Genomic DNA, 9,069 nt, shown 5'->3' with positions numbered 1-9,069 from the left:
TCAGGCAGAAGGTACAGAAGTGTGAAAACGCACACCTCCAGAGCTTCCCAGCTGTTATCAGGCAACGGAACCATCCCACCACAACCAGAGAGCGGTCCTGAGCTACTATCTACCTCACTGGTAACCCTCGGACTATCTTTGATCAGATTTTACTTGCTTTACCTTGCACTAAACATTATCCCCTTATCGTGTATCTGTACACTGTAAACGGCTCGATTGTAATCATGTATTGTCTTTCCGCTGACTGGTTAGCACGCAACAAAAGCTTTTAGTTGTACCTCGATACACGAGACGATGAACTGAACTGAACCTTTCAAAAGATAAATGCTCTGCGAGTGGAAGATTTTGGTCGCTACATTGGATGCTTATTTCATAGAAACATAGAAAATAGGAGTAGGCCATTCGGCCCTTCGAGCCTGCACCGCCATTCAATATGATCATGGCTGATCATCCAACATCAGTACCCCGTTCCTGCTTTTTCCCCCATATCCCTTGATTCCTTTAGCCCAAAGAGTTAAATCTAACTAGTCTTCCAAATCATTCGTTCATGTGGAGATTCATAAATAAAGGAACTCAGCGGGTCAGGATGTATCTGTGGACGTAATGGACATCCGATGTTTGGGGTCGGGACCCTTCACATTGAAGCGGAAAGTCAACTTCCCACTTCCCTTCCACAATTGGAAAGGGTGCGGGGAAGAATTCACAAGGTGGTTCCCAGGACTCAATGCCCTGAGATATAGGGAGAGGTTGAGCAGGCTGGGACTCTGTTCCTTGGAACGCAGGAGGATGAGGGATGATCTTATAGAGGTGTACAAAATCATGAAGTGGGTAGGGTGAATGTACAGTCTTTTACTTTTACAGGTTTTGGAATTCAGGTTTAAGATGAGAGGGGAAAGATTTAATGGGAACATGAGGGCAACCTTTTCACACAGAGGGTGGTGGGTGTATGGAACGAGTATGGAACGAGGTGCCAGAAGAGTTAGCTGGGGCAGAAGTTAGAAACATAGAAACATAGATAATAGTTGCAGGAGGCGGCCATTTGGCCCTTCGAGCCAGCACCGCCATTCATTGTGATCATGGCTGATCGTCCCCTATCAATAACCCGTGCCTGCCTTCTCCCCATAATCCCTTGACCCACTAGCCCCTAGAGCTCTATCTAACTCTCTCTTAAATCCATCCAGTGACTTGGCCTCCACTGCCCTCTGTGGCAGGGAATTCCATAAAGTTTTTTTCTCACCTCAGTCTTAAATGACCTCCCCTTTATTCTAAGACTATGGCCCCTGGTTCTGGACTCGCCCCACATTGGGAACATTTTTCCTGCATCTAGCTTGTCCAGTCCTTTTATGATTTTATATGTTTCTATAAGATATCCCCTCATCCTTCTAAACTCTAGTGAATACAAGCCTAGCCTTTTCAATCTTTCCTCATATGACAGTCCCGCCATCCCAGGGATCAATCTCGTGAAACTACGCTGCACTGCCTCAATTACAAGGATGTCCTTCCTCAAATTAGGAGACCAAAGCTGGACACAATACTCTAGATGTGGTCTTACCAGAGCCCTATACAACTGCAGAAGAACCTCTTTACTCTTATACTGAAATCCTCTTGTTATGAAGGCCAACATTCCATTAGCTTTCTTCACTGCCTGCTGTACCTGCACGCCAACTTTCAGTGACCGGTGTACAAGAACACCCAGGTCTCGCTGCACCTCCCCCTTACCTAACCTAACCCCATTGAGATAATAATCTGCCCCCTTGTTTTTGCCACCAAAGTGGATAACCTCACATTTATCTATATTATTCTGCATCTGCCACGCATCTGCCCACTCACTCAACCTGTCCAGGTCACCCTGCAACCTCCTAACATCCTCTTCACAGTTCACACTGCCACCCAGCTTTGTGTCATCCGCAAACTTGTTAGTGTTGCTCCTAATTCCCTCTTCCAAATCATTAATATATATGGTAAACAGTTGTGGCCCCAACACCGAGCCTTGCGGCACTCCGCTCGCCACTGCCTGCCATTCTGAAAAGGACCCGTTCACTCCTACTCTTTGCTTCCTGTCTGCCAACCAATTTTCAATCCACGTCAACACCCTACCCCCAATACCATGTGCTCTAATTTTAGTCACCAATCTCCCGTGCGTGAGACCTTATCAAAGACTTTCTGAAAGTCTAGATACACTACATCCCCTGGCTCCCTTCATCCATTTTACTCGTCATATCCTCAAAAAATTGCAGAAGATTAGTCAAGCATGATTTCCCCTTTCATAAATCCATGTTGACTTGGACTAATCCTTTTACTGCTATCCAAATGCCCCATTATTACCTCTTTAATAATTGACTCCAGCATCTTTCCCACCACCGAAGTCAGGCTAACTGGTCTGTAATTCCCCGTTTTCTCTCTTGCTCCTTTCTTGAAAAATGGGATAACATTAGCTATCCTCCATTCCACATAGAACAGTGTTTCACAGACATGTGGACAGGTACATGGATAGGAAAGGTTTCTAGGGATATGGGCGAACAGAACTAGTGTGGACGGGGCATGTTGGTGTGAATGGATGCGTTGGGCTGAAGGGCCTGTTTCTGTGCTGTGTGACTTATGTTGTGGAAATGGTAGACTCAGTGTCTCAGTGTCTCAGTGTCGACAATCACCCACATTGGTGAGAATCTGATAAACACGTTACAGAAAAGAACCAAAGATGTTCAGCAAAATAAATTCCTTTGGACATCCTGTTTTCCTTTTCTTTGATCTCAAACTGTTTCATTTACAAGTAAATATCGCAGATGTGGAGAATGTGTTTCTTGGACACACAGGTGGTGCAGCTGGTGGAGCTGAGAGATCACCGCGCCAGAGACCCGGTTTCCATCCTGACCTCGGGTGCTGACTGTGTGGAGTTTGCACGTTCATCCCCCTCGTGACCGCGTGGGTTTCCTCCAGGTGCTCCGGTTTCCTCCAACATGTCACACACCGGCCAGGCTTGCAGGTTAATCGGCCCCACTGTAAATTTTCCTCCGCTTGTTTCATGAGAAAGTTGGATGACATAGAACTCGTGCAAACCGAGGGATCGATGGTCGGCCTGGACTCAGCGGGCCGAAGGGCCTGTTTCCATGCTGCGTCTTTCAATCAAGTGTGAGGCAAGAAATTGATAGGAACCGGAGAGGCAACCTTTTCACACAGGGGGTGGTGGGCACATGGAACAAGCTGCCAGGGAAGATAAGATGAGACAGGTACTATAATAGTATTTAAAGGAGAGGTACATGGATAGGAAAGGGCGAGATGGATATGGGCCAGATTAGATGGGGTTAGTGGTTAGCATGGGCAAGTTGGGCTGAAGGGCCCGGTTCCGTGCTGTATAACTCCATGACTCTATGTTGTGGAGTGGATTACTCATTTCTCAGGGTAAACAGACACCAACATTGAGTATAGGACCAAAGAGTTCCTTCTGCAGTTGTACAGGGCCCTAGTGAGACCACACCTGGAGTATTGTGTGCAGTTTTGGTCCCCTAATTTGAGGAGGGACATTCTTGCTATTGAGGGAATGCAGCGTAGGTTTACAAGGTTAATTCCCAGGATGTCAGGACTGTCATATGCTGAGAGAATGTAGCAGCTGGGCTTGTACACTCTGGAGTTTAGAAGGGTGAGAGGATATCTCATTGAAACATACAAGATTATTAAGGGTTTGGACACGCTAGAGGCAGGAAACATGTTCTCGATGTTGGGGGAGTCCAGAACCAGGGGCCACAGTTTAAGAATAAGGGATAAGCCATTTACAACGGAGATGAGGAAACACTTTTCACCCAGAGAGTTGTGAGTCTGTGGAATTCTCTGCCTCAGAGGGCGGTGGAGGCAGGTTCTCTGGATGCTTTCAAGAGAGAGCTAGATAGGGCTCTTAAAGATAACGGAGTCAGAGGATATGGGGAGAAGGCAGGAACAGGGTACTGATTGTGGATGATCAGCCATGATCACATTGAATGGCGGTGCAGGCTCGCAGGGCCGAATGGCCTACTCCTGCACCTATTGTCTATAAAGACGTATACGTTTTGTTGATTAATTGGCTTTGGTAAAGATTGTTGGTGCGACAGAGTTAGTGTGCGGGGATCGGTGGTCAGCACGGACTCGGTGGGCCGAAGGGCCTGTTTCCACGCTGTATCTGTAAAAGTCTAAAAAGAAAGCCTAAACAATTCTCTGGTTCTCCGATCTAACTGCAGGCCGACGAGTGTCCGTACAACCGTCTGGACCTATGGGGCTAAAGGGTCCGTGTCTTTGCTACATCTCCAAACTAAATCAAATAGCTGGTCAGATGCACAGCGGGGAACTGAGATCTCCAGTGAATCATTTGGACATAAAGACACAACTGTTCGGCACGGGTATACTATGCCTGGAGAGTCAGAAAGCAAGGATTGAGATCCGACCCGTACAAAATCTCTTGCTCATTTCAGATGGAATCTGGCTCCACGCCTGCCTGCCCGCCCGCGCTTGCTCTGGGCAGCAGTGGTTTAAAGCGTAAACCATTGCAGACGAGTGCATGGAAGTCTAATCCCAGTGGAATGGGATTTCTGTGAAACCACAGGCAAAGGGTACAATCTGGGAAAGCAATGCTTTTGCCGGGCTGCTCCCTACAAGCCTTCATTTGGAAAGTGGTGAAATCATTGGACAAAGTCAGCATGGATTTACAAAAGGTAAATCATGTCTGACGAATCTTATAGAATTTTTCGAGGATGTAACTAGTAGCGTGGATAGGGGAGAACCAGTGGATGTGGTGTATCTGAACTTCCAGAAGGCTTTCGACAAGGTCCCACATAAGAGATTAGTTTACAAACTTAAAGCACACGGCATTGGGGGTTCAGTATTGATGTGGATAGAGAAGTGGCTGGCAAACAGGAAGCAAAGAGTAGGAGTAAACGGGTCCTTTTCACAATGGTAGGCAGTGACTAGTGGGGTACCGCAAGGCTCAGTGCTGGGACCCCAGCTATTTACAATATATATTAATGATCTGGATGAGGGAATTGAAGGCAATATCTCCAAGTTTGCGGATGACACTAAGCTGGGGGGCAGTGTTAGCTGTGAGGAGGATGCTAGGAGACTGCAAGGTGACTTGGATAGGCTGGGTGAGTGGGCAAATGTTTGGCAGATGCAGTATAATGTGGATAAATGTGAGGTTATCCATTTTGGTGGCAAAAACAGGAAAGCAGACTATTATCTAAATGGTGGCAGACTAGGAAAAGGGGAGATGCAGCGAGACCTGGGTGTCATGGTACACCAGTCATTGAAAGTGGGCATGCAGGTGAAGCAGGCAGTGAAGAAAGCGAATGGTATGTTAGCTTTCATAGCAAAAGGATTTGAGTATAGGAGCAGGGAGGTTCTACTGCAGTTGTACAGGGTCTTGGTGAGACCACACCTGGAGTATTGCGTACAGTTTTGGTCTCCAAATCTGAGGAAGGACATTATTGCCATAGAGGGAGTGCAGAGAAGGTTCACCAGACTGATTCCTGGGATGTCAGGACTGTCTTATGAAGAAAGACTGGATAGACTTGGTTTATACTCTCTAGAATTTAGGAGATTGAGAGGGGATCTTATAGAAACTTACAAAATTCTTAAGGGGTTGGACAGGCTAGATGCAGGAAGATTGCTCCCGATGTTGGGGAAGTCCAGGACAAGGGGTCACAGCTTAAGGATAAGGGGGAAATCCTTTAAAACCGAGATGAGAAGAACTTTTTTCACACAGAGAGTGGTGAATCTCTGGAACTCCCTGCCACAGAGGGTAGTCGAGGCCAGTTCATTGGCTATATTTAAGAGGGAGTTAGATGTGGCCCTTGTGGCTAAGGGGATCAGAGGGTATGGAGAGAAGGCAGGTACGGGATACTGAGTGGATGATCAGCCATGATCATATTGAATGGCGGTGCAGGCTCGAAGGGCCGAATGGCCTACTCCTGCACCTAATTTCTATGTTTCTATGTTTCATTCAGTTTGCAGGAAGATGTATATTGACACCTATTAATGGTTAGAAGTTGTGCAGAAACACAATGTGATGGCGTAAATCAGCGTCTCTGGAGAACGTGGATAGGTGATGTTTCGGGTCGGGATCCTTCTTCAGACTTGAAACGTCACCTGTCCATGACCGACAAAGATGTAAAAGCAAGGAATTTCAGATTTAGTTTCGAGTTTAGAGACACAAGGCGGGAACAGGCCCATCGGCCCACCGAGTCCGTGCCGACCAGCGATCACCCCGTACACTAGCACTATCCTTACACACTAGGGACAAGTTACAATCTTTAACAAAGCCAATTGACCTACAAACCTGTACGTATTTGGAGTGTGGGAGGAAACCGAAGATCCCGGAGAAAACCCACGCAGGTCACGGGGAGAAGGTACAAACTCCGTACAGACAGCACCCGTAGTCAGGATCGAACCCGGGTCTCCGACGCTGCATTCACTGTAAGGCAGCAACTCTACCGCTGCGCCACCGTTCTTAAACATTGGGATAGTCCCAGCCTCAACTACCTCTTCTAGCAGCTTGTTCCATACGCCCACCACCCTTTGTGTGAAAAAGTTACCCCTCAGATTCCTATTGAACCTTTTCCCCTTCACCTTAAACCTATGTTCTCTGGTCCTCGATTCCCCTACTCTGGGCAAGAGACTGTGCATCTACCCGATCTATTCCTCTCATGATTTTATACACCTCTATAAGATCGTCCCTCGTCCTCCTGCGCTCCAAGGAATAGAGACCCAGCCTACTCAACCTCTCCCTATATCTCACACCCTCGTGTCCTGGCAACATCCTCGTAAAACTTGAACCAATTGAACCAAATCCCAGAGTTCACACATTATACACCAGGGGTGGCCACTGATCTTGCCTGGCGGATTTCATCATCGTCTGTTTTAGCCCCAGAATTGTGGCGGGTTTGAGGACAGCCCGTGTTAGATGAGGAGAAATGAATGCTGGAAATCTCAAGAGTCCCGTCACTGTTTTGCATATCTTTTACTCTTTGTTCTAAATCTCTCCACATCACCGTCTACATCTCTAGTCTCCCTTTCCCGACTCTCAGTCCGAAGAAGGGTCTCGACCCGAAACGTCACACATTCCTAACATGCACCTATCTACCCGATCTATTCCTCTCACGATTTTATACACTGGATAACTTCATACAAACGACACCATGATGGCTGATCTGTCAAGATCTTCGAATCTGTGTCATATTACAAAGAAGCAGTCAGCCTGACTTCCCAATGTCATGTATAGTGCACAAGTGATTATTAACAATACAGACCACAAGCTCTGGCAGCTTTGAGCTTTACAAAACTCAAGTAATTTGTTTTGAGTGCATTAATGTTCAAGGGGAATTGTCCTCTGTAAAATGTCTTTTGTTCTCTGCCAAAGTGGACTGCATGACATTTAACTGTGAACTCTGTCCTTTCATGCTGTCAACCTTAAACTGACGCAAGGAACCAACATGCCAGTGGAACAAACGTGCCTCGACACACACACACACATGCGCATAAGCATTACGGCATAGAAAAGTACATTTATTAGGACGCACAATATAACAAAAAACATTGTTTTTAAAAAAACGACCCTTTTAATTCAGCTAAAGTGTTAGACCAGCACAGTTCACCAGTGTCAAAGAATAAATTCTTATTAATCATTCAGCATAAAAAATAATTTAAATATTTCTACGGGAGGACAGGGAACGCCAGTATCTCTCTGGCCGTTGTTTCAACCACTTTAGCTCCACGTACATGAGGTACGAGATACTATTCTTGCCATAGAGGGAGTACAGAGAAGGTTCACCAGACTGATTCCTGGGATGGCAGGACTTTCATATGAAGACTGGATAGACTCGGCTTGTACTCGCTAGAATTTAGAAGATTGAGGGGGGATCTTATAGAAACGTACAACATTCTTTAGGGGTTGGACAGGCTAGATGCAGGAAGATTGTTCCCGATGTTGGGGAAGTCCAGGACAAGGGGTCACAGTTTAAGGATAAGGTGGAAGTCTTTTAGGACCGAGATGAGAAAATATTTTTTCACACAGAGAGTGGTGAATCTGTGGAATTCTCTGCCACAGAAAGTAGTTGAGGCCAGTTCATTGGCTATATTTAAGAGGGAGTTAGATGTGGCTAAAGGGATCAGGGGGTATGGAGAGAAAGCAGGTACAGGATACTGAGTTGGATGATCAGCCATGATCATATTGAATGGCGGTGCAGGCTCGAAGGGCCGAATGGCCTACTCCTGCACCTATTGTCTATGTTTCTATGTTTCTATTCTATCTGGTTCTTTCAGCAGTACAAATTATCCAAACAGAAAATGCTGGAAGTACTCAACTTGCTAGGTTGTATCGAGAGAGGAAAAAATAGTTAACACTCCCCGTCAGAGAATAAACATTGGGACGTGATGAGGTTCTGTAATATTTTCCTATTCAGATTAAAAGAAAACAGCTTGAAATATTAACTTAGTTTCTCTCTTCCAAGTTGCTTGTCCCACTGAGCATGTCCATGTCCATATTTTGCATTGATATTTCAGATTTACAGCATCTGTAGTACTGTCATCGTTTCAAGGACCAGACTTCACTGAGAGGTATGTGGTCTCGTTGCCAGCTTGCTGTTCCAAACTCCACGTTGTGTGAATGTTTGCAACTCTATTTTTTAGTTTAGTTTAGTTTAGTTTAGAGATACAGCGCGGAAACAGGCCCTTCGGCCAACCGCGCCGACCAGCGATCCCCACACGTTGACAGACTGAGGACAACTTACATTTATACCAAGCTAGTTAACCTACAGAAATGTGTTTAAGAAGGAACTGCAGATGCTGGAAAATCGAAGGTAGACAAAAGTGCTGGAGAAACTCAGCGGGTGCTGCAGCATCTATGGAGCGAAGGAAATAGGCAACGTTTCGGGCCGAAACCCAAGGAAACTCAGCGGGTGCGGCAGCATCTATGGAGTGAAGGAAATAGGCAACGTTTCGGGCCGAAACCCTTGGGTTTCGGCCCGAAATGTTGCCTATTTCCATCGCTCCATAGATGCTGCCGCACCCGCTGAGTTTCTCCAGCACTTTTGTCTACCTTCAACCTGCAAA

This window comes from Amblyraja radiata, chromosome 5 (genome assembly GCF_010909765.2).
Source record: "Amblyraja radiata isolate CabotCenter1 chromosome 5, sAmbRad1.1.pri, whole genome shotgun sequence".
Lineage (NCBI taxonomy): Eukaryota > Metazoa > Chordata > Chondrichthyes > Rajiformes > Rajidae > Amblyraja > Amblyraja radiata.
Note: the sequence above shows the minus strand (reverse complement) of the source record.